The sequence below is a fragment of the Eutrigla gurnardus genome, assembly GCF_963514095.1.
Source record: "Eutrigla gurnardus genome assembly, chromosome: 14".
Lineage (NCBI taxonomy): Eukaryota > Metazoa > Chordata > Actinopteri > Perciformes > Triglidae > Eutrigla > Eutrigla gurnardus.
Window position 1 is genome coordinate 16639165 of NC_139937.1, and position 25049 is coordinate 16664213.

Here is a 25049-nt window from a genome sequence, read left to right on the forward strand (position 1 = left end):
ATGCTCCCTTTTTTGAGCCAGCCTACGAGTTTGTTAAAATATCCAGAAAAAGGGAAGTTACAATGTTGATAAATATAAAAAAACAAATAATTTTATTATCTGCTACAGCATACTATAATGTTGCAGTAAAAGCTTATTTTTTATTAAAAAAAAAAAAAAACCTTGATATATTAAATGCACAGCGTAGGGTGAGTTTAGTTTCATTGCTCTTATTTACAAAACTCAAAGGAGTTGCTGAAGAATTGCCTATTACAATCTAACCCGCAGTCACAGAGGGAAATAAAGTAATAACTGGATGCAAAAATGTAAAGCACAGGGAGGCAAAAGAAATTGGTAGCCACAGAATAGTGCAGCATGCTGTGCAAGTCTTCATTGAGCTAACCTGCCTAAACGTCTATAGAGTCAACCGCAATCTTTACTTGGTGGCTCTTTGAATGCAGGTGAACTCTGAGGACTCCACCTATAATGTTACAGCCCATCTGAGGACAGGTGCAGACAGATGGGCCAGTTAAAACTCTATGAAACCTAATGTTCGCCAAATGTTCATTGCTGTTAGGAAGTTGATGTCAAGCTGTCGGTTGATTGGCCATCTGCCTGTGCTTCAGCAGAAACTGTGTACGAACGGTAGTATTTTCATATTACATTACATTTATTGAGCTCACGCTTTTAGCCAAAGTGACCTACGATAATTGCATTTAACCACGTGGATAGAACCCAAAAATTGCAAGAATCGTGAAGAAACTACATCAGCTTCATTAAATATGCTGAACTGCTTCAAGTGTAACAATTTGGTCCAAAGTGATACAATGTTACAATAACTGACTAATTTGGTGTTGAGTCCAGAATCCTGCCGTAGTGAACAACGAAAAGTGGCGATGAAGCTACAGAAAATAATAATCTTAATCACTTTATTGAGTTTACTTAAGTATATGCAACAATAATGAATCAGAAATGCAGTAATTCACTTCAATATCTGCTTTTTTTTTCTATATTCTTGCAGTAATTTACTTGTGCAAAGTAAAAATTTGAAACAAAAACAATTCCTGCATATCCAGGGTTGCAATATGTTATAACAACAACAAAAACAACATGGCTTCCACCTTCATTACTCTCTAAAATACAGTAAATCCACAGTTAGCTATGTATTTACCCTGTTTGGGTGTTGAACACACATCTTACCTAGACATACCGGAGTTCTTTCACATGTTCATTGTTTCTCTCAGAGGGTCTAGTGTACAACTGCTTCATCCTTATTTTATTTTTCTCTGGGACTGGGTAATTGTCACCGTGCTGACCGTATTCACGTTCCCAAGAGTGGTTTTGTCTGCCAGCACCAAATTCCCCGCAGTATTATTCCATTGTTGCCAATTACCATATTGCAGTTTTTCTCAATTGCTTTGGCACGATTCTCAAATGATAATGATTATTTTTCAAAACAACATATGTAAACCTCCAAACCACACTGGGCACTGGTTCACAACAGATTTTAATTTCTCATCATTTCAAACAAATTGCATAAATGAAAATGAGTAAGTAGAATTATCGACAATTTGCTATCTTTACTTCCTGCTCACATTCGAACTCCAGGTATTCTCCTTCAGACAGGGCCGTCTTAAACTGGTATAACCCAGGACAAACCAAGACGTCTAGCCACTTAAACACTACATTATTACTTGATCAATAAAAAGCTATTTCATTTAGTAAACACAACATTGCATTAGACTTAGGTTCATGGTTTCCCAATCGTAACTATACTGTCTACCACATATTTAAACGGGCAATGGAATAGTGAACGGTGGCCACGTGTCTTTTGCCAGTGATCCAAACACACAATTTAAGTGGCAGTTAATGGCAACAAGTGTCTTCCTCACAATTTATTTCCCCAAACAGACATCCAGCCAGATAAAGTGCATAAAAAAGTGAGTGAAAGAGCGATGGAGAACAGAAGCAAGAGAGGCAGGAAGGAGAACAGCAAGTGTCATACATCAGTTTAATGAGGGTGACGATGACAGAAATAACTGCTGAGCTGCTTCTGCTCTCAAATCAATAGCCTGGCTCTTTATGACACTCTAAATAATGCAATAACTGCTTCCTGACACTTATTCCTTCCCTTATAGGAATTATGTTACTGGCACTGCTCTCAAATCTTGTTTACAAAGTCATTTGGGGAGTGAGATTTCTCTATGCATGTCAGCTCCATGTGCTAAAAGAACACTGTGCATTGTGTTGGGCCTGCGGGGTTTCCTATTCTCTATAAGCCACAGCAGAGAAAAGAACAAGACTTTAATGCTGTAAGGCTTCAAATAACAACCCATCACATTTTATGATAAGTGCATTTTAATTCTTCTACTTCCATTCACGTATTGATAAGATGCCAAGGTAGATATGTCCTTTACGTCCAGAGTCATCCCATTTCCTACTCCAGCTATTATGGACATGACTAGGGCAAAGGGGAATATATTATAATACATACAGCCTGTACCTCACAGGTGAGAAGAGATATAACTGGCTAAAGAAATCTACTCTATAGGATAAGAGTGACTGAGAATAATTGGACGGATCTTTTGTGGTCACTCTAAAACCACACAAGCCTACGACTATTGTGTCTCAGACGTTGGCAGATAAAACCCTTAGATTTCAGAGACAGTGGTCTTCCCTTGGCCACACCTCCTCCCAGGTGTTGAAGGTGCATCATGCTTTTGCTGTCACAAATATATGAAATAGAAAATGCACAGCTTGCAAAAACATAGAAGTTACATTTATTTCCATTGGTTTTAGATGGAAGAGGGGCTGTGAAAGGTTTGCATTACATGCTTGATCAGAATGTCACAAGATAGCCTTAACAACACAAAGAGAGGCACAATTGAATGCAAGGATGATAACTCACTCAATAGAAGTTGGCTTACTCCTGAACAATCTGCCCCCCTCATTTCTGAAATGATGGCAATGCCCCTGGCTAAAACAAAACAACAGACACTTAACTTCAGTATAATGACCCACAGAAGCCAATGTTAGAAATGACCAGTGGAATAAAGCAGACAGAGAGTCTGTTCAGGAACCATAGGTTGACATGAGACATTTCAGAGTGAAATGTCTCCCCAACTGGAAGGATGGCCATGACATTTAGTGCAGACATTCATGTTCTCGACAGGATTAATTGATCCACTGACCTTTCTTTCCAGCACCACCATCAGGTCAAAACGTTTTCCAATGCCTTGTTTTATGATCAAATATCTTGAAATTCACTGACATCCTTATCAGTTCTGTATTTAGTGCTGATTTAGTAACGGTAACATGCCAACACACAATGGTAACCATTATCAGCCGAAGTGTGTCATCGTGTTAACAATGTAATTGTGAGCATGTTGACAGCAAAACACAGATATTGTTGTTTTTACCTCAGGAGTTGGTGGAGACCAAAAACAAAGTGAAAAGGGGTCAATATTGCACTTACATTAATCAGGTGGACACAAACAAAAGTCTGAATGAATATATAAATTTCACCAAGGCCTACGTAATATAACAGCAGATTTTAGCTGCTATGGTTCAACAGTAAAGTTTGGCATGACAGGAAGTCATAGTCTTCATAAATTGTTTAAAGAATTGTGTATTTAAGTGTAGTTTGATCAACTTTTGAAATCTAGTTCTAGTGATGTGTTAAAGACATTCACTTGCATCATTATCAATTGGATCTTGACGATAATAGTCCCTGATATTGCCTAGGACATTTAAATTAGAGGAAAAAAAAATGTACTTTTTAAATGTATTACCTTTCAAACAAGACCAGACATAAGCATGTAAGCCTTGTGATTGAGGAGTTATTTCTAATTTATTTTGGATTTTCCAAAGGCTAGGGCTTATTAATGCCACTTGGTGTTACTTTAGAAAGCCTCATAAACTGTGTCTGTAACTGGAATAGGGAATAGGTCAAGGTTTCTATTTAGATTGTGATTGACTGTGGAGTAATCCTCTGCATTTCAGGAAAGCCATCGCAAAACAAAGACGTACTGTAGATTACAATTTAACTCCTTGGAAAGACATTGCATGCCAATGAACATGTTTGTTGACAGTTTATTATGACAAGGCCGCCTTGTACAGCAAAACTAAAGAGCAAATGAGCATGAGAAGTAAAAGGCACCGTAGAGTGAGAATGGGTTTTAAAGCCTTATCACATTTTTATTTAACAATGTGTTGGTTCAATATATTGTAGCAACTTAAGGCATATATTATTAAAGCAGCTTTACAAGACAACATTTCCTATGATGTGTGGTCTTAATTTGGAGGTACACAAGCACTAAAATACCAATGTGTAATTACTGTCTATTATACTGGCCTTTTGTGCTTAACAGTAAACATTCAAAGATATCACAATGTATTTAATAATACATACATTTCTAACAAGATTAGACTCTAAAGCACCATTAGTGGCCATGAGAGATTCTAATATTCATATTACAGACAGTAATATAGAAGTGTTTCAATTAGATGAGGGGCATTTTGTGTGAAATAGTGACATTTTTGACCATAGTACAACTTCGTAACAACCTAGAATAGCAACATGTCTTAGTATTGTACTATCCCCTCAACAACTTAGGTGCTCCAAGACGTAGATTCTCCAAGTGTTCTGTACGGGCCAGAGTGAACAGCAATTACTTCTGTGAATCAGCCACTTTATCCGTCATCCCAACTGACATTGTCATCGGCCTTATATTACCTGGGATATTACATGGCCAAAAGTACTGGTGTGGAAAACTGTCATGCTACAGCATAGAATATTATTTTTCACAATAGGGTTTCTCTACTTCTTGGCGACTCATCGTGGAAGACTTTTTATTCAGTATAAAACAGTGTTGTGGGTCCATCCATGAATAGAAGGCAGAAGGAGTACAGGGACTGTTCACAACTTACTTTTTCTTAAGCAGATTTGAGAAAAACAAATGCAAACATATAGATACAGGCTGAAGAGATGAAGTAATGATATATAAGACTTGTGGTGACTATCACATTCAAACTGAGCTAACCCTAGAGAGCAAGCAAGAAAGTTCCAATATGGTGGGTGGGTCAAATAAACACAGGACTTTCACCCAGGAGACTATTATTTGCGTCCCGTGTAAAACTAAGTGTTCTTTATGCTTGTTGCTTAACATTATTGCGCTTGTAAAATAAGGATACGTAAGAAAGTTAACACTATTTTTTCTCATCTTAACCAAGTAGTTTGATTGCCATTAACCACATGTCATTGTGTTTCTACAAGCATGATAAAGGGCACTGTAATAACCTCGCAAATTTGTCCACTATATATTGTCCACTTCTCTCGGCTCCATTTTTTTTTCCTACAGTGGCCCTAATACGCCGTCATACTTCGGCTACAGCAGATAGAGAAAAAAAAAGATCAGTTGCTCAGTCTTCACTTAGCTGTCTGCCGTTAAATGCTGTCATCTCACAATATCTCTCTGTATTAGCTCCAAGACATCAGCGAGGAACTGTAGTGGATGGATGGAGAGCTGCAACACAATAGAATGTGTAATGATTTAGTGCTTTTAAACACTCTGTTTGCATGGCTTTGTCATTGTGTTCCACAGGAGAGTTGGATTACACTGCGACTATGATGTGCTGCACATCATCGACATACCAGTGGGAATAAACTGTTCATTTCCGACGTGGTATCATGACAGCCTGTTGTCAGTGTTGAGCAGCTATCACACAAGTGAGAGTCAGTGCTCAGAGTGTCATTGTAATTCACACTGTGGATCAGTAACACGATGTGGGCAGTGGTAGACAAGATATCGTTTTTTTCCAAAGGATATTGGAGGGATTTGTGCTGTCCTGAAGGTGCAGTCGAAGTGTCTATGTGCAATCAAAACATGTCACCACTTGAGCACAACTTGTGTATTTTTTTGCCGTTTTCCTACTGAATTTTAAACACGGATATAAGATATAAGCCACACTTCAAGCACCTTTTACCCACTGATAAATATTAAAGAATGAATGTAGTGCATACATGTTATATTTAGACTCCAAAGCTGCTTTAGTTACTATGAAACACAGCGCACTCGCACTGAAAGAGGCTTATTCAAATGATGTAAAAAGCTAAGTTGACAACACAGAGAGCGGGAATTCAGGAGCGCTGCCATGCAACGATATGACGAAAAATAAATATTGAAAGAGAAACTGGTGTTTAGGAAAAAGAGAAGGTATACGTGTTAAAATTTCAATTATAATATTTGGCTTCATCTTTACCTTTGTGGCTTAATCAAGCATGATATGCTCAAGGACAGGATTCTGACGGATGCTAAACAATCTGGCGCTTGACTATTTGTATAAATTAAACAAATATGAAGTATTTTGCGATGCGTACTACAGACTGTCTGAATCTCCATCCCTCTGAAACAGACATCTGAGCCAGTGAAGGGGAACTTGTGAGTTGCTGTCACAGTTAGTGGAGTTCTTTGGGCCTGGTATCGTTAATCCATGTCTATGAACAAGTGTGACAATAAGCTCTCTGTCTGAACAGCAATCCTCTTAGGCGAAGCTTTGTGGGTAAACTCGCCTCATGCAAATTCTAAACCCCATTAGCTTTGAGGGACTAGTCAGCTGCACTGAGATTAATGGCCAAGTGACTACTTGATTTAATAGGGTTATTTCACATCTTCCGGGGGAAAAATAAACAACAAAGTTAATTCAAGACATTTGTCACTGACGTCCTCAATCTCTCTTCTCTAAGCGGGAGAAGTTTCTTCTAGATGTGTTACTTCCTCTGCACTTGTGGAAAAGCTGGAAAGCTTATGTTCAATGTATTGGAAGTGAGAAGTAATTATTTCAAATAACTTTTACTTGTTTGGCCTGTAAAAAGCCAAGGTGAAAAGTTTTTTTTTGTTTGCGCGTTGTGATAAATTACAGTATATGGGTATATCTGAAACTGTATTCGAGATAAACACGGCGAGGAGAGAAAGTGCTGTGCAATTTTTCATTACATGGTAAAAAATGAAAATCCTTATTTATCTTTTTTCCATGCCGTCAGCTTACTCCAAACTTTGCTGCGAGGGGATTACTGGTTGGGTAAGGCTCTGTCACCGCAAAGTGGGAGACAACACAGTGTGACAACGGTGATCTGAGAGCGCCGCCGACTCCTCCAGCTCACAGCTGCGGAGGAATGATTAGCCACAAGTTGAGCAGGAGCGTTCAAATGCTTCTTTATGACCTTTAATCCCCAATCAAATGAAAAAAGCCACCCTTCCCGATGCAAAACACAAACACTCCACTGCCTGCATGTCTTCTCAGGTCCCAGCATGCACCGCTGAAAGCTTTCCAGAAGATCTGAGATTAGCTAAAACTGTGACTGATTACCTTGACAGGTGAGATAAGTGTCATCCCACAAAGGAGAGCTTAATGCTGGATCACAACCGCAATGGGACCGGGACTAAAGCTATGATTGAGACCAAAAAATCAAGCCTGACCCTCATTTCATGAAATGAACCTGCATCATTTCTAGATAGCTTTTATTTTAAAATGGAAACAGGAAGTTAAGAATAAATAAAAATCATCTCGGTAGCCCCCCGCTATTTTTGAGTGAAAATATTGTTGATGACTGTGCAAGACAAATGGATTCTGGTGAGTCTTGCGGTGAAGAAAATTTGAGAGCGAGAGAGCGACTGTGGGGCTCTTTGTGTTTTTATAGTCTTGCTGCCCAGGAGTCCAGTATCATGCTAACTTAGATAACTTATCTCATCCATAAAGGAACGTCAATTCCTTAATTGAAATGTATTTCATTATGTGCCCATGCACATCTAATCCCGACCTGTCCAGGGTGGACCCCGTCTTCGCCTAATGTCGGCTGGGATCGGCTCCAGCCCCCCCACAACCCTGAATACAGGATAAGAGGTAGACGATGGATGGATCTAATCCCTTCATATTTTGGAAGTTTTGGAAACTCTCACTGAGCAAAACAAAATAAAAAAGAATTAAACAATTACGCAAGATCATAGCAGGCAACTGTGTGTGTGTGTGTGTGTGTGTGTTTGCATGGTTTTGCATGCGGCATGGCCAGAGCGATGCAAGATATCGGCCATAGAGAGGGGGATGGGGGTCATAAATTACCAAATGTTTTTTTAGTATTCTTATGGGGCGTTCACACCGGACGCGATAGACGCGAATACAATCGCTTGAGACGCTTGTATTGCGCTGCTTGATCATTTTGGACTATTTGTGTCATTCGCGTCATTTTGTCAACGCGCTCTCTTTCCACGTTGATCATGGCTGATATCACCACCGTTGCTGCACTGTACCTGCTGTACAAGTCCCAGAAATGCCGGAAAACCACCCGCCGTCGTGTCTGGGTTCATGAAGTCCTCCGGAGATGCACGGAGTTGGGGGAATTTCATTGTCTCCTCCAGGAGCTCCGTCTGGATGATGACCGGTTCCAGCGGTACCTCAGGCTGACCGGAGCCCAGTTCGAGGACCTGTTAACTCGGGTCGGTGCCAGGATCTCCCGCCTGGACACCAACTACAGGCGCTCCATCTCAGCTGCGGAGCGCCTGTCCATCTGACGTCGTCGGCTTGAACTTGTCGCTGATTGGATGTCGCGGCAATGTAGAGTTGCCGCTCAATTCGCGTCTATCGCGTCCGGTGTGAACGCCCCTTTATGTGTCACTGCTGATGTCTTGATTCAAGATCAGAATCTTCTGCAAAGATGCAAAATTGGGATTTATGCTCACCAGGCTACAGGGACATGGATGTCTGTACCAAAGTTATGAGAATCCATCCAATAGTACATTAGCAAGTGGCCCGGTATTTAGTGGCCAGATATAAACAATCAATCAATCAATCAATATTTGGTGGAGAAACCTCGCTCATATCAGTGAGATATTACAAGCATACATGATGATCCAACTACGTCACCTGTGTTCATGTATCGGATGTCAAACACAATGACAGTTTGAGTTGTAACAGCCATATGAAGGTAAACAGCAACAAGGCGATTCCGTCTGACTTCATCCGAAGCAGTGTTCCCCACAGATATTTAATGGAGTGAAATAGCAGCAGTCTGCCAAAGGGATTCCACTCAGTGGGTCAAGGATTGCTGCTTGGTGTGGGAGGAAATTTCCATTTATGTGGCGTCGTGACTTCTGGCTGTAGGTTGGCTATGAAAGGGCCGGGGTGAAGGTTCCTCTTTGCTCTGACTGTGAACTCTAATCACCCTTTGCTCGGACCTCACCACTCCCCCGAGGTCGTTGACTAAGTGCAGGGAGAGAGGGCACAGTTCTGATGTTAACATTGTGCTAGCTTACCCTTACCGGGTACCCATATCAATACCATTATTGGTACAGCATATCAATAATGGAGAAAACACGTATCTCAACATTCACTGCACAACATTTTTGTATGAGATCTTCCTTTTAGTAAAGGGTTGTCTACATGAAAATGATAATCATGTGTTTCAGTTGAGTTTCAGATTGTAGAAAAGGGAAACTACAAATAATCAATGCCAGTTTGGTTAGTTTTATTTTTTTTTTCTTTAACCACCATGCTCCTTTTTCTTCAGACATCAGATTAATTACAAAACAAGTGACAAGTAAGAATAAATAGTAGACAATTAGAGCAGCCATCATGAATACAGAAATGTGGAGACAGCAGACAAAGACATGGTGGCTATGATGGTGGACGTGGGTGGTGGGTTGTGAAAATGATGACAGTTAGTGATTACAGTTTAGTCAATCTGTGACTGTTTGTGTTTGTCTGAAGTGACAAACAGAGGTACTGGCGGTGATATGATAGAAAATTCCAAGTGTCCTACACAGTTCTGGAGAAGTAGAAGACACATCTTCGGTGCAACCAGTTGTAAATGTTGGAGAGACTGAAAAGTGAAGGAAAAGATATTGATTGGAATTGAAGACCAACACAAATCTCATACTTACTAATATTGTAAGTTGCTCATAGATCAAAGACTTCCAATAGAAGCCCAACTTTTTGTTATTGATTAGGTGAACAGAAGAAAAGAAAGTTGACAATTAATGATATCAACCTTTAGAAAATTCAAATGTTTGCAAAAAGAAGTCATAGAAACAGACCTACTAGATTCATCTTACGGCATTGCTATGGCTATGGTGTTAAACATCTATTGGCTTCTCACAGCTTGAGCAGACATACTTCTATCCTGTACACCCGAGGAATGCAAGTACAATAGTCACACTACTTTTATCTCAGTTTTCTGGAAAAGACTCTCATAGACAACGATGAATCCAAAGCTGTATGATCCCTTAACACACAGATCTTGCAACACCTCGGTTTGCATGACTACCCGTTGAAACAAGTTCAACCTGAGAAAATTGGTGATTCACAAGAAAAAACATACACAGGAAGTCAAGCAACCACAGTACAAAGGAGGCAGAGAACTTCAAAATAAAACAGGAAATTAACAACCTTGGACCATGAGAGATTAGGGCAATCACAACATGACGTATTTGTCTGACTTACAATTGAGACAGAAGTAACTCTTTACTCTGTACTTATTGTTTCAGTCTGTTCGAGGTTCATCAATGAACCTTTCAGTCTTGAGAGGACCTCAGGACATTTGACTGCTCTACTCCACCAACCAACACTACAGAGATGCCACTCATCCTGCTACTGACAATCAATAGCAGTGCCTTGGAACTGGTTTTGGCTGTGATTCATATGCGCTATTAGCTTCCTACATCTAGACACTGTTGTGGAAATGGGGCGTATTGATCGAGACTAGATTGAAACCTCTAAATCACCCTCGCTTGTTTAACACTCAAACTACCTTACTCACTTGATGGCACTTGTTCCTTTGTGAGGTCTTGAAAACTTATTTGAATCTGGGCAGTTTTAATGATGTGACTCACCACTTCTCAGAACTCCTTATAACAACGAGAGACTTTTTTGCAACTGCTCGCTGAATATATTTAGCAGGAATTGTTATTTTGAATGAGAGAAAAAAACTGCCTTATGGAAGAACCACTCATACGAACAGATGTGCTCTTAAGTGGCAAGTACAAGCAATTTCAGCAAATTGTTGGTATTGTGCAATTTAGCCACAAACAGAGCTCTCGAGTGGTCCAGACCTGTCACTCCAACGATGTACAGACAGTCTGCATTCCACAACATTGGAAATAAAAAGCCACTTCTTCGACTCGAGAATGATAATGTCTTAATGCAAAATTAATATTCAGTTCAGCAGTTCATTATAATGGCTTGCCAATTCAGGGAGAGGTTTAACAGCATGTTTTGTTTTTGTAATTAATGATGTTATTGGCAGAGGCTATTAGAGTTCAGTACAGCAGTTTGGAGAATTGACTCACTTTGCATCTGTCGTTTTACTCTGCTATGATGGTAAATTGTTGGTTTGTTGTCTTCCTATTTTTTGGTCTCCTAATATCACTTGGTGTGATGTTCTTCTTCTTAGCCTTTGGTTATATTTCTGTGGATAAATGACACAAAACAGACCAGTGGCCTTGTTTGGCAATTAAGTGGCCTGGTTAAGTCAATGATCAAATTTCACATATATGCACCTCCTCATGAAGAGGAGTCATTAATCAGACCAAAATGTGTTTTACAACAAATGTGTTAGGTTAGGAAAGCTGGGTCAATCGGACTTGAAACACAAAAAAGTAAGAGTTTGGCATTCGTAATATGGTAATGTACTTGCATTAGGCCCATTTATTTTCAACATGAGGTTATTCACCATACCATATCTAATCTCCTTTATTTTACAATCCCCACACCTGGTCACTAAAATAATAATTAACATTATTGAATGGTTGCATTAAGGCAAATCCAAGCACTTGTTTAAGGTTCAGTAAAGATTGTGATGGTTAACTACTGAAGCGTTTGTACACGGACTGACCATGACGCATGTGACTTTCACTGCATCTTTCACTAACATTACCGAGTGTTATAGTAGCCTTAACATCAAAACACAATCACAGAATGCCTAGCTATGTCTCTAGTATCAAATCGCTGAGCTTTGACCTCTACACAGCATAAGGATGTCCCACGATTGGGAAAAAAACAGGTTAATATGACACGTAGACTTCTATTGCAGTTAAAATAGTGGGCATAAAATTAACGAACACGAACCCTCTAATAATATTATGACATTACTACCAGCAGAACCGCAGTGATCCACAGGTGGCATTGCTCTCCCGTCCTTTTGTATCTTATACATAAAAACTGTGTGAACATTGTGAGGAGTTTTTTTTTCAATGTACTCTTTATAAAGTTGTAGCAACAAAAGTAATTTTCAGATGTGTCCTCCTCTTCCATTCTGTTGCCACATCGTTGCTTTGCTTTCCCCAGTTCTGACGATAGCCTGCTAGAGCTTCATGTAATTGGAACAAAGCGATCCAAAAAAGAAATACATTTTGAGCTAGAAACGAACTGAACCACAATTTGATCCAGACCTAGACCATTTCTTTCTTGTCTTTTCTCAGGTTTGGCTATCTGGTTTGGACAGAGGTTTAACACCTGAACTTTTGGTTAGGATCAAACTCAAAAACCTGAAAGGACAGACCAAATGTGTTAGGTGTAAAGCACCCTTTTAGTTAATGAGTTCAGTGTTCCCATCTTTATTGCTGGATATAGAAGCTGTAACATCAGGGGGGGGCCTTGCCAAAATAACAAAGCAGCCCCAAGTAGAAATACAGTCACAGTACTAAATAAAATAGCCTAAAAGAATAGACACAAGGGGGGGGGGGAGATTGGCAGCTCTCCCCTGAAGTGCCATTGCACCCTTTGGGATTCAGTGTAATATGCACTCGACACCATCCCCAAGGTTTGCATGCCCAGCAGTTTGTCATAGAAAAGTCTACATGTGCATCAAGTCCTCTAGGAAGTAAGCGTGAACAAAAACATTTAGTAAGAGAGGGATCAGCAATATGTGCCTCATGTGTCACAGGACAATTCAACGGAAGTGTATTAGGTTAATCTTTTTCCAGAAGTTGTGTTGACACAGCACTTTCAGTTTTACCTTTGTGGGTGCTTTAATATGGTAACTTGTACTTTGAAGCTTTATCGTAGGCATGCTGGCTTCTTCAGTTCTAACTGACTAGTGGGCAGTTCAGATATTTAATCTCTTATAGGGTCGTTAACACCGGCATGTGCTCCTGGACCCGATCAGCCCCCAAGTGAAATTTCAGGTGCCTTGAAAGGAGCTGCTACAACCACATTCCTTCATGACATTTCCTCTTGATATAATTCATGTTTTATGTCGAATGTAGGCTGCGTCCATTTCAACTGCTAATCTTGACATTTTACTTTTACAAGTGCATCAGTCATTTACTGTATTTCACGCCGACATGTAGATAGTCAGAAATAACTAGTGTCCAGATTGGAGAGATGCAATGATATCCGTTTGCCCAGCAGACAGATGCTGTGTGCATTTACACACAAGAAACAGCAGCATAACTTCACCGTTTTTTATTTATTTATTTTTTTAGAAGCTAGTTCTTTTTCCTCCAGAGTGTATAACTGTAGTGAGTTTTTTTTCTGTTTTATATACTGTGTATAAATCTTTAAGGTTTCAGGTAAGGTCAATGAAGTGTAAATACACCTGTATTTATTTGTGATGAAATGGTGTCATCATATTGCATTCTCGCTTGTTGTCTCTTATATTATGATTTGGCAAATACATCAGCAAAGCATGGGCATACTAGATTATGTCAAAAAGTAAATATAAAACATGTTACAGTGTTCTTAAAATTATCATTCCAGTAAAGATGTCCAAGTTAACACAGACAGCCACTGATTACATCCTGGTCTCTCCAGTTACACAAAGACAATTAGAGAACTGGTCAAATTAGTCTCTCATCTTTCTAAAAATGCCCCACATCAGATGACTCATCTAGGCTTATTAGGAGATAATGTGCTGTTGCATCATTAATTACCTATTAAATATTCACTTTGACCTGAGGAGGAGCATCTGTGGTTGGAATATTATATCAGTCATGTCAACGGACAATAAGAGCAGTTTGTCTTAATGCACACCATCTGAATATTTATATGAGGGCAGAAAATAGGCTACTGTGCATGTCACGAAACGTATTTGCATTCGCACAAGACACAGACATTAGCATTTATTTCAGCATATGTTGTTAAATAGGTGCTCAATATGACCAGGGATGTTAAAAAAAATGCATTAAATCATAAATAAATAAAAGTAGCACAATGGATGCATGCAGATGTCACAGAGTAAAAGTACATATTTTTCTCTAAAAGCTACTCCAGAGTAAATATTACGCTGCATTAAAACGGTTTGATGCAAAATTGAGTCAAATTTACAACCCAAAGTTACTTGAGTAAGTGTAATGAGTACATGAGTAAATGTAACCATTCCTGCCCAACTCTGACTCACACTCACACTCTTCACACAGTCATGCTTATGCAAACAACATGAGGTGGTTCCATCAGGACCGGGGGACAATTATTTAAAGAGGACACCTACCTAGCACATCTTTCAACACCAGGGAAAGCACTTCGGAAGATGAAAAATGATGTTTGTTCTCACAAAATCCACCAAAAAACAGTGTATTTGAAAACTCCATGTTAACAGGAGAAAACCAAAAGCACAGTGATTGCCTTGGTGTAATGTATTTACCAGATACCCTTTAAAACTTAACACGAGGTATTTGTCAGTGTGCAGAAGCGCAGGGTGGCGACTAAATGGCCGACTGTGATACATTCTCCTCCAACTAATGATTGTGGACACTTGAAATTGGGACAAAACTGGACAAACTGGGAGGCCTGGTCACTGCAGGTATAGCAGCCATAAAGGATAGAAAGGATGTCCAAAACAATGAGCTGTAATAAACCAGGATTCAAGGCTTGTGTCTAGACCTAGACAAAGAGCAAGTAGATTGACAGCAAGAATATAGACTGAGTGAATGTAGTCGTACAGAGGTGTGGGTTTGTTTGTGTCTACTGGAAGCGGATGGGCCAGGACTAGCAACACTTTCTGACAGACAAACCAATATATATTTAGTGCATATACACACTCATGTGGTCTATCCACCTCCTGTCCTCCTAAACTGGCGTCCTTCCAGCTGGTCAGGATTGGAACATTGTGCAGATGGGCACAAAATCACAGATCTGACGGACGCCTCAGGTCTTTTCATGGACGGGCTCTGCAGTGTAGTCATGTTCATTCTCCTGTCAAACTTCATAGTCCTCTCCTCACTCTTCCTCTCCCTACAGCTCTCTCTCTCTCTCTCTTCTCTCCATCTCCTCTCCTCATGCCCGCCTTTCTCTCTCCTCTCCGAAATTTCCTAAACCAGTGAATGAAAGGCACAAGGATTTTTGATACGATGTGTCTGCCTTTTTAAGTTTGTCCAGCTGCATTAGTAACGTTCACGTCCGTCTTCATTGGAGCAATTTTCAGCAGAGTCTGTCTTGTTTACTCAACATTTTGTTGGTGTTTTTGGCATAAATATTCAAAGTGAACACAACAAAGTGAGTTTTCCACAATGTGAACTCTGGCTCTGCTCCCCCCGATACAATTTTAATCTTTTCTTGATCGCTCAGGGAGGCCATTGAGTCCATCAGAAAACCGTGGAAAACACACATATCGTCTTTGCTCAAATAGTTTTCTTCAATTGAAACTTTTTTCTTTATATACATATATATATATATATATATATATATATATATATATATATATGAAAACAAATCAAATCTTGTCTTCAGTGTGACTGGGTGCCCTGTCTTTCAATTAATTCAATTAAATGCATTATGTAACAAAGTACACATTGCCATAGCATATTTGAATGTTACATGTGTCTCTTTAATTCACTCTAAATGGACTAAGTGTGTGTGGTCAGTAAGTGGCAGCCCTCAGCAGCAGAGATAAAAGATGAGACATTGCAGCAGACAGCTCATTTAATGATAATTTGGAAAATGTTCTGATTGGAGGTCAAAGGCAGCAGCAGTGTGTACAAAGCATCACACCAAGTTTAAGGCTGATTGGATGATACAGCGGCTCTTTGTTGCTGTTTCCTGATGACCTTTGCATCTACATGAAATGTTTGTATCAACTAATGAATATATATTACATCATCAGTTGTTAAATAGCTTTTGTACGTGGTATAGGGTGATTGAATTACGCCGTTTAGGTGATAAAATGTTTTTATCTGCTATATTTTTGGTGTAGTTTACTAATGAATCTACAGCTTACTTGATTAATTGAAGAAACATCTCTCCAATATAAAATATTGGCATTTCTAATACTTTCAGTTCCTCCCAGATTAGCAAGGCTCCTATTCGATTGGATCCGGCGCCTGCTTTGTCAATATCACATCCTGCAAATACATTTCGTCATATTATCTGTTCTGTCATTCTGAGATGAATGGCACAGCGCTGCACCACGATCAGTTTCAAAAAAGTCATTTATTTTGTAGGATTCTGTTCTAGTAGGATATTCAGGTCCAGCCCTAGCCCAGAGAATACTGTATATACCATATTTATGTGCTACAGCTTGTGGGTGTTTGGGTTGTGCAGTGAACTGTGTGTATAATTTTCATCATTGTGTGCATAATGTTTATTCGGCTCCATTGTCACGTCCGAAGATGCAGCAGTATTATCCATCGGTGTTGTTTATTATGCCTTTTCTCAGGCAGGGTTGTTTCGATGCGTTCTCTGCTTGTTCCATGACTTTTCTTTCTACCCCCCCGACTCACCAGACCAGTAGCCTGTCATGACATCATATCTTTAGTGTCTCTCTTTCCCTGGAGACTTGTCTCCCTCCCTGTGTGTGTGTGTGTGTGTGTGTGTGTGTGTGTGTGTGTCTCTCAATTCAGTGGGCTTGGCATTCCCCATTCTGTCCTGATCACCTAATTGTCTGCTCACCTGCAACCCATCAGCCTATCAGTCAGCAGCATTTAAACCCCAGCTCTTCATCTACTCTTCACCAGATTGTTGCTTCTACCCGTTTGGTATGAAGCGGTTTTGGACAACTTTTTGTATCTATTTCCAATTCCCTCATGTTATCTCCAGAACTAATCTTTCCCTCCACATCTCAATCCTGCACCATTCTCACTGCTCTGCTCATTCCCCAACTCTTGATCTATTCACCACCATCTCAGAGTTCTGCATCTGGGTTTTCCTGAACTAAAACCTTCCTGATGTACACATTTAAGGACTGCTGGTTATCATTTGTTCCAGTCTTCTACAGTAAACTGAGAGACCTCAGTCGACTTTGGAAATTACCTAAAAGCTTTTTCATCTTTAGAAGTCGTCTTTCATTGTTAGAAGGCTTGGGTTTGATATCAGCCTTTATTTGTTTAAATACACATCAGTCAGTGTTGTACACATGTTTATGATGACATAATTCATGCACAGATTGGGAAGCCCCTGACCTGATACTAAATCCATATTTTGATCAAATTCAAGCCATTTCTGTTCATCAAATGTCAATACGATCCTGAGAATCCTCTTTCCCCAGCAGGGCTTGACTAATGCACTTGCATGTTTCCTGTTGGCCAACTATTAACTGTAATTCAGATAAAAGTGATGCGCTTTGGCCTTTCATGTACAAGCCTAGTCTGCCGGTTGGTGATTAATGAACCACTTCCATCTCAAGCACTATGAACTCTGGCCTGGACTTAATTAAAACTCTGCAGTTGACCACAAATCATAAATTACTTCCCACAACCTGTGACACTTTTGAAATAAAAAGAACAAATTGGTTTCTCACCAATTAATAATTCACAAATGAAAGGGAATAACAGGCCCCGGGGCAGCTGCTCCTGGAAGAGTTTCTGCATCCTCCGTGTGCTTTGTGAATGCAGAGCATGCTGAGACTGGCTAAGCACGAGGCGCTGGCGTCTACTGGGTGATTGATGCCTGTTGTCTGCTCTGCTTGTGTTTTACATGTAGCTGCTGTCATTACTGGGGTGACCGCAGTGCTCCCGCCCAGTCTGATCCCTGACCTCGAGCAGCTGGTTTCCAGTAGGAGGGAGCTGCCCTTGCCACAACATCTCTACTCCATCATCCCTGCCCTCTTTACATGTGCGTCAGTCCGGGGATGGACGCCTTTCTCAGAATACTGATTTTTGTCGAGAGCGAGCCCCAGTCACAGCCTCTCATGTAATCATTGTTGCGTTTCTTTTTTTTTTTTTCTGTCACTCAAATATCATCAAAGCTGAAGTCGCAAATGGGAATACAGGGATTACATCAGAGGAACAAGCTGGGTTGTTTCCTGCCTTGAATGTCGTGTGTGTGTGTGTGTGTGTGTGTGTGTGTGTGTGTGTGTGTGTGTGTGTGTGTGTGTGTTTGTGGGAGGGGGGTCTCAGAAATATGTAAAATGATCTTGACCTTAAAACAGCACATTACGTGACCTGAGAAGTTGGTTCTCCACCACATAATTCACTGGTGTTGCACCATTTTAAGGTTTGGTTACTTAGTTAGGCTGAGAAAAAACATTGTGGTTGGACTTCAAACAAAAAGTTAACAAAGTAAACAACAGAAACACAAATGTACAGGTCTTATGTTTGACCTGTCTAGGGGCTTGTGTCCACATACCGCCTTTTTCTGAGTGTCGTCTTTTCAATTGTGCCTAACAAGCAGAGAGCATTTTTCGAGTTGGAAATCTGAACTTTTCAGAAAAGGGCTGGTGACATCACTGTAGAAATGAAGGAGGAGCTTGTATTGGTCGTGGCTCCCCAGCGCCTTGTGGCTGATTTTCGGCCAGAAAAAGCCGCTATGTGGACTCTGTGTGTGTGTTAACATATACACATGGATGCACTTAATTTGTGTGTCCACCACAACAAACAACCTTAATCAACTTTCCATGGCTGTTGTTTCCATGGTGACGGCGACAGATGCTATTAACACGTCTTTAATGAGCTGTTAAGAGGTTGTGGTCATTTTGTGTGTTTCTATCAAGCTGGACAAGGCAACTTGAGCTTTACAGTCTACACTGCTGTACTGTATACTCTGTTTCTTTTATGTGATTTTACTGAAATGGATTTCATATTTATTTCATGTGTTATTTAGTCAGTATTATATTGTAGCGGTTGTTGATATTGGTACATTTTTGTTTGACCAAATATATCTTCCAAAATAAAAGTCTAAGTTCAACAGCAACTGAAAGTTTTGCCTGCGTTTGTGTTTTGCTGACACTCAATACAATAGTGCAAAATGACTGACTGGCTTCACTACAAGGACTTTTACAGAGGTTGAACATGGAGGCATGTTGAAGCTCATAGCTCCGGTAAAATGAACCACTGCTAAACCACAACTCAAATGGACGAACCTTAAAAACACGGCCAAAAGTTTAAAAAAAGCACAATTAAAGTCAGTTAATTCCAATGAAGTGAAACTTCAGTTTGTTCAACTGTGTCAACTTCCACCTTTATTTCACCTCCTCCCCTGCAGTATTGACTGCTCCACAAAAGAGCGATACTTGCAGACACTTAGGAGACAGGAGTTGATTTAATAACTTATAAATTGTTATTATCGTCAAAACTATTTTCACAAAATAGGATTTGGACTTTAAAGTAGGTCCAAATATTTACCCTGCTAAATAACTCAGAACTAAAATGGTGTAGTGTCAGCTGTGTGTCTGATATGGAGCAAAGAGCTCAGACATCAGGAAGTAGTTTGGAGCTACTGCACCGTGTTGAAAGATGGATGTCTCCTGGTCTTATCCCTTTGGACATTTTTAGGCATGTCCAACTGGTAGGAGACCCCAGGGTGGACCCAGAACACCCTGGAGAGAAGGCCTGAGGCAGTGAGAACCGGTCCATGATGGGAGGTTTGACTTAAAGGTGACGTTTTGTCAAGACCAAGTCAATTGCCCATGAGACACTTGGAAGAGGAGTCACAACCTTGAGATCAGTGGCTGACAAAACAAGTCAGATCAATATGATGCCCACTAGAGAGAGAGAGAGCTCTGGGATGTTTTTATCTTCTCTGGGTTTGCACAACAAAGAAGTGCATTTGCCAAAAATGCTGAGTGTCCCTTTTTATCTGTTGCTGTGCCTCCTCAAAATTTAACAGATTGGGGATATGATGTCAATATGGGACGCCACTCTATAGCCAGGAACTCGAGGCTACCTGGTCCTGATACTAATGGAGGTTGTTGAGAAGTTGACCAAAAGCTCAGTGACTTCCTCCCTCCAAGAAACACACTTGTTACAGAGACACGGAGACTCTGGGCATTTCTCATCTCCCAGTTTTGGTCATCCTGTTCCTATCCTCACCTCTCTCTCTCCCACCCACGGGAGATATGAGCGAGGAAACTGGCATTTAACAAATGAGACATTGTTGCCTCTGAGCTGTCACTTAAAAGCGACATCAATTAAAAATGAGGCATGGCACAGCTGGATCAGCTGTCCATTGTTTTGTTAAAGCGCTGTGTTATATGAGCTCTGTCAGATGAGCACAACACTGTTCATGGCAACCTAAGTGTTTACAATTAATTAAATTCAAATGTGACAGAATGTTACAATGACAGATGTCATATTTTTTATTCAACAGACTATATACGTGTGTAGATGTTTGTGTGTGTGTGTGTGTGTGTGTGTGTGTGTGTCTGCGTGTGAATATACTGTATCTATAAATAATCAAGGCAAGTGTAATTAAAATTGAATAAAACAGTAAGTACTAGTGTGTAAGAGCAATTAAACAAGCGGGAGAAATAAATGAGCTATCTTTAAAATTTATGAGAAAGTAGTAGTACATCAAAGCATTTTTTTTGTTTTCATAAACATTGAAATCAAGTCAGTGCATCAATATATAAGGAACACATAAGGCCCGAGTAATAATAATACCATAATAATAATAATTTAAAAAATATATTATATATATTTTATATTCAATTATCGATGCAGACTTAATTGTAACATGCGTGGAGAATCATGCAACTTACCTACCTAACAGTATCTGCCTTGCACAGTGTACTACACTGTAGTATATTAATATAATCAAACAGTGTATCGCGGCCGCAGACATACACTAATTCAACTAATTAATTATGTAAATGTTAAACAGTGTATGTTAGCAGCCGTATGTGAAACTCCCTCTGGATCCTCTCGTCCTCATCATCTGCCTCCATCCATCAAGTAAACACCAGCCTGCATGTCTGATTTTTACTACTCTACATTTATCTGACAGGTTAACACAATTTACAGATTCAGATTATTAAAACAAACATATAATCACCTAAGAAATAATGCTATTTTATTATATTTTAAACTACCTGTATATAAAGTTATTAAAGTAAGCTCCACCTTTTCTAGCTGCAATATCACAGGTCTAGGTAGGTGTAGGATTTTTAATCAAATAATGGATCGTAATAAAAAACACTCACGATAAGTTTGTCGTGGTGAATTAACATTATCTGGATAATCATAATAATCACAATTGACTTAAACAAGTTGTCTATCTTAATATCATACCAAATGAAAAGTAAAGCTTTGTTAAAAAAAAATACAGAAAACAAAAAAAAAAATTCAAAGTTGTTGTCTTTTTTATTTCTGTTGTTTATGCAAGGAGACCTTATGATTTATAGTCATCTTGTTTAAGATTTTTTTTTTACTAAAAAGGATGTTCATTTAAAAACAGACTGTCCTCCTCGAGAAAACGACCACATAGGTCGTGTGTCAAGCACCGAATTACGACCATATGTTACGTTTCAAAATAGCGCGCCCTCTAGCGGTCAAGTAAATATCGACACTCCGGTGTCTCAGACGATCGCCCCCCCCACACGTCGACCTAAACCTACCCCAATTCCACGACATCTTCCCCCCACCCCCTCCCCACCCCCCCCTACCCCCCCCCAATTGTTGTATTCCCAAATGTTATGTTTTTTTATGTGAATAAAATAAATTTAGATCCAGGAGCACCTCCTGAGCAAAGCTGACATTTAGGTTCAGGGACTCCCTTCCAAAGAGGTACAGCGGAAACACAATGAGAAGGTTTAATTATGGGTCAAGTTCCTGACGTGGAAAAGCTCCATTAGCCACATATCTACATAAATGCACACACATCATTTTACGCTCGCCAAAAGCAGGGAACATGTGACTCATAATTTCAGGCTTTTGGTTGCCTGGAGTGCGAGTTCATCGGCAGCAGACGATTTCCTTCTTTGCTTCACATTTCTAGCAGGAGGTCTTATTTAGAGATAGTAATAGACTTAATGTGATCTGTAAGAGGGCTCATTATGATGTGTGTTAGAATTTTCCAGGCTGTGTGTTGTTTCCCAGGGCTGTACACGGATCAGTGTGATGTCACGCTGTGCAGCCGCGGGGTCAAGTCCCACTACCCATCATCCTTCACTCTCCTCCAGGAAATGTTAGCTTCATTCTCAGATTTCGCCAATCTCTCGACATTTTGGAATTATTGGACATTGAAAGTGCAAACTCATTTCAATCGGTAATATTTTCCTCAAACCATCCTGAGTCACCGCCGCTGGAGCCTTTCATTTTTTAATAGAGTTTTTAATAGACAAAGGGAGGCAACAAAGACATGAAATAAAAGTGGAAAGCTTGCAGTTGTCCTTTTGTCTCAAGCATAATGTAAAACAAAAATTGCAAAGTAATTTTCTTTTGTGTCTGTCATTCTTCAGAAATGGCAGAGAAAAGTTCTCTACGAGGTGATGTTTTTCAGTGAATGTGTCGTAACAAAAACAGCAAAGCAGCACTTCACTAAGCTTTTTCAAATGTTCAGGTTTTTTTCCATCGTAGAGGCTCTGAAACTAGATTGAATTATTTGCAAGTCGTTAGACGAGCTTCACCGTGGTCCTGATTGCTCACAGCGGTTACTGTCTGACAGCCTGCAGCCTCGGTAAATACAACACGAACAAGGGGATAAACCTCCCGGGAAATGTGGGCTGAGGGGAATTTCAATGGCAGGTGCGGCGGTTATCACCTCTGGTCGATGTCTGGAATGTTAACGAAGGCCAATTTCAGGAAAACAACCCAGAGGAAGAATGTGTCTTTGCAGCAGAGGACAGACTCATCTCCAGCATCATTTCTGGACTAATAGTGGTGTTAGAAGGAAAGAAAAAAAGAAGAGGTCATCAGTTGCGTCTATTCTGCAAATTTGCTTTGCATCGGCCAGCAATAACATTTTGCACGTTCCATCCTATTCCATTTTGTCTGCGTCTTACTATCTTCATCAGTCCAGATCAGCTCACTCTCAATTCAACCTGCAGTAACCTTCAGTGTGTTCCCGCCAGTTACAGTCGTCAGACACTCAACTGCTACTCAACAAAATAAAACTATCTGCCCATCTCCATGTTGGTTGCCTGTCCTATTTCTGCTGTCTGCCTGCATTTTTAAATTCTGCTTTTGGGTCTAAAGTTGGTTGTACTGTTTAATTTCCAACAAGTATTAACCTAAATAAGAATCTGTATCAGGATGATCTATCGGTTGGTATTTTCAACCGTCTTGCATCAGGTTTAAGGCGAAATTAATGGAGAAGATACAGTTTGTCCGGACATGCGAATGTAGGAGTTTATGACGAGTTCATCTTTTTTTTCTCAAACATTTGGAGTTAAGTCACAGTGGGAGATGTGCAGGTGTTACTCATTCAAGTGAGAGTTAAAATGTCTTCTGTGGAAAACATCTATAAGTAGCTCTTCAGCAAAATATACATTTTAAGCAATGAAGAATGGCTGAATGGTAATTTTCTGGACCTCATGAATCTTAACGGTGCAAACTCTGTGTGCAGGACTCAAATCATGTTGTGCTGCTGCATTAAAGGAGGGTTACTATAATGAAAGTAGTGTATTTGAATAAATATGAAATACATATTTGGGAGTCCTGTAATTCTAATTATATATTGTTCAGTAAGCCATAATATTTTGAATGAAATCACATTCAGAAGATAATATTTCAACTAATTAAGACATTTTTTTTTTTATACTGCAGCTTTATTTCACAAGCGAAAATGCCGTTTCTCTATCTTAAAATGAGAAACATTAAGAAGTCCTTGTAACACCCTAATCTTCAAGTGTTTTACTGGTGAAACTATTGTTAATTAAATGTTTCTACTAAACCAGACGTATCTCCCCATGTACCATTTCTCTTTGCTCCTATAATAGGAGACTGGAGGATGTGGGAGTCATCGTGTCTGGGACAAGGCTGGAACCACAGTGGCAAAATGGTTTCTTCCCTTTCCATATTTAAACCGGTGTTCAAACAGTGGTTTAAATAGCTGCAGTAGTACATCATTAGCTCCTCTCCGGGCTCAACGTGCAGAGCTGTTGGAGAGGGAAATAAATCAACATTTTATAGCTCCTCGGGGCTCTGTGGATCAGACTGAGCTCTGCAGTGAGAAATTAAAGGCTTCCTAATGGGCTGCATAGATGAAACATACATTACTGTATCTGAGAACACAATGGAGTCTTCTCATACCCTCATATGGACAAACAGTTTTATTTGTGGAATACATAACCTTTTGAACTTATGGTATCCATGAATGACACTCTGGGTCAGATAGTAACATCACACCTCTGAGATACAGTTATAGTGAGGTAGCCTCGCCACCACGCCCCTCTTTTGGGGACGAAATCTACTTTGTTTTAATCTTTTTTTTTTTTCAAATTAGCAATAAAAACACTGACTTATAAAATTCGATGACACAAACATATTTTTTTTTTCCTGAAAACGCAGAGCGGTAGAAATCAACACGTCTAGAACACACAGATCTTGATCTTGATTGGAAAATGCTCCATTCAGCATACAGCCTAATTCAGGAATATTGTCATATTCGGAATATTATTGGAATATGTAGTCAGTGTTTCACCTTAGGAGTTCTCTTGAGGGATTCAATGCTTTATGAACAAGTTTCATCTTTACCAACTTTATTTCGTGCATTCCCGGGGAGGTCGGGGAAATGGAAAACTTTCTTTTTTCGAATTTTCTTTCATCACTAAGAACAAATGTTCATATAGGACACTTGATGAATACGACCCCTGGTGTTTAGGCCCTTGTGAGACTTTCTTTGCTGTCTTAACTTTTCTGATTGAGTGTGATTTTGAGCATTCAGAAAGCTAGCTGGAGTGAATATTAAAGAAGACCTTTACCTGCATCAGT

The 25049-nt window shown here is 39.7% G+C and overlaps 1 protein-coding gene across 1 annotated transcript in view; it reads left to right on the plus strand.

Annotated features, from left to right (window-relative positions):
* The window catches only part of tsnare1 (T-SNARE Domain Containing 1), a 114070-nt gene extending 94990 nt beyond the window's left edge, over nt 1-19080 (plus strand). The window contains exon 12 of the mRNA XM_084027916.1: nt 17884-19080. The gene's annotated coding sequence lies outside the window, so the exon portion shown is untranslated. The remainder of the gene's footprint in view (nt 1-17883) is intronic.
* The last annotated feature ends 5969 nt before the right edge of the window (nt 19081-25049 follow it).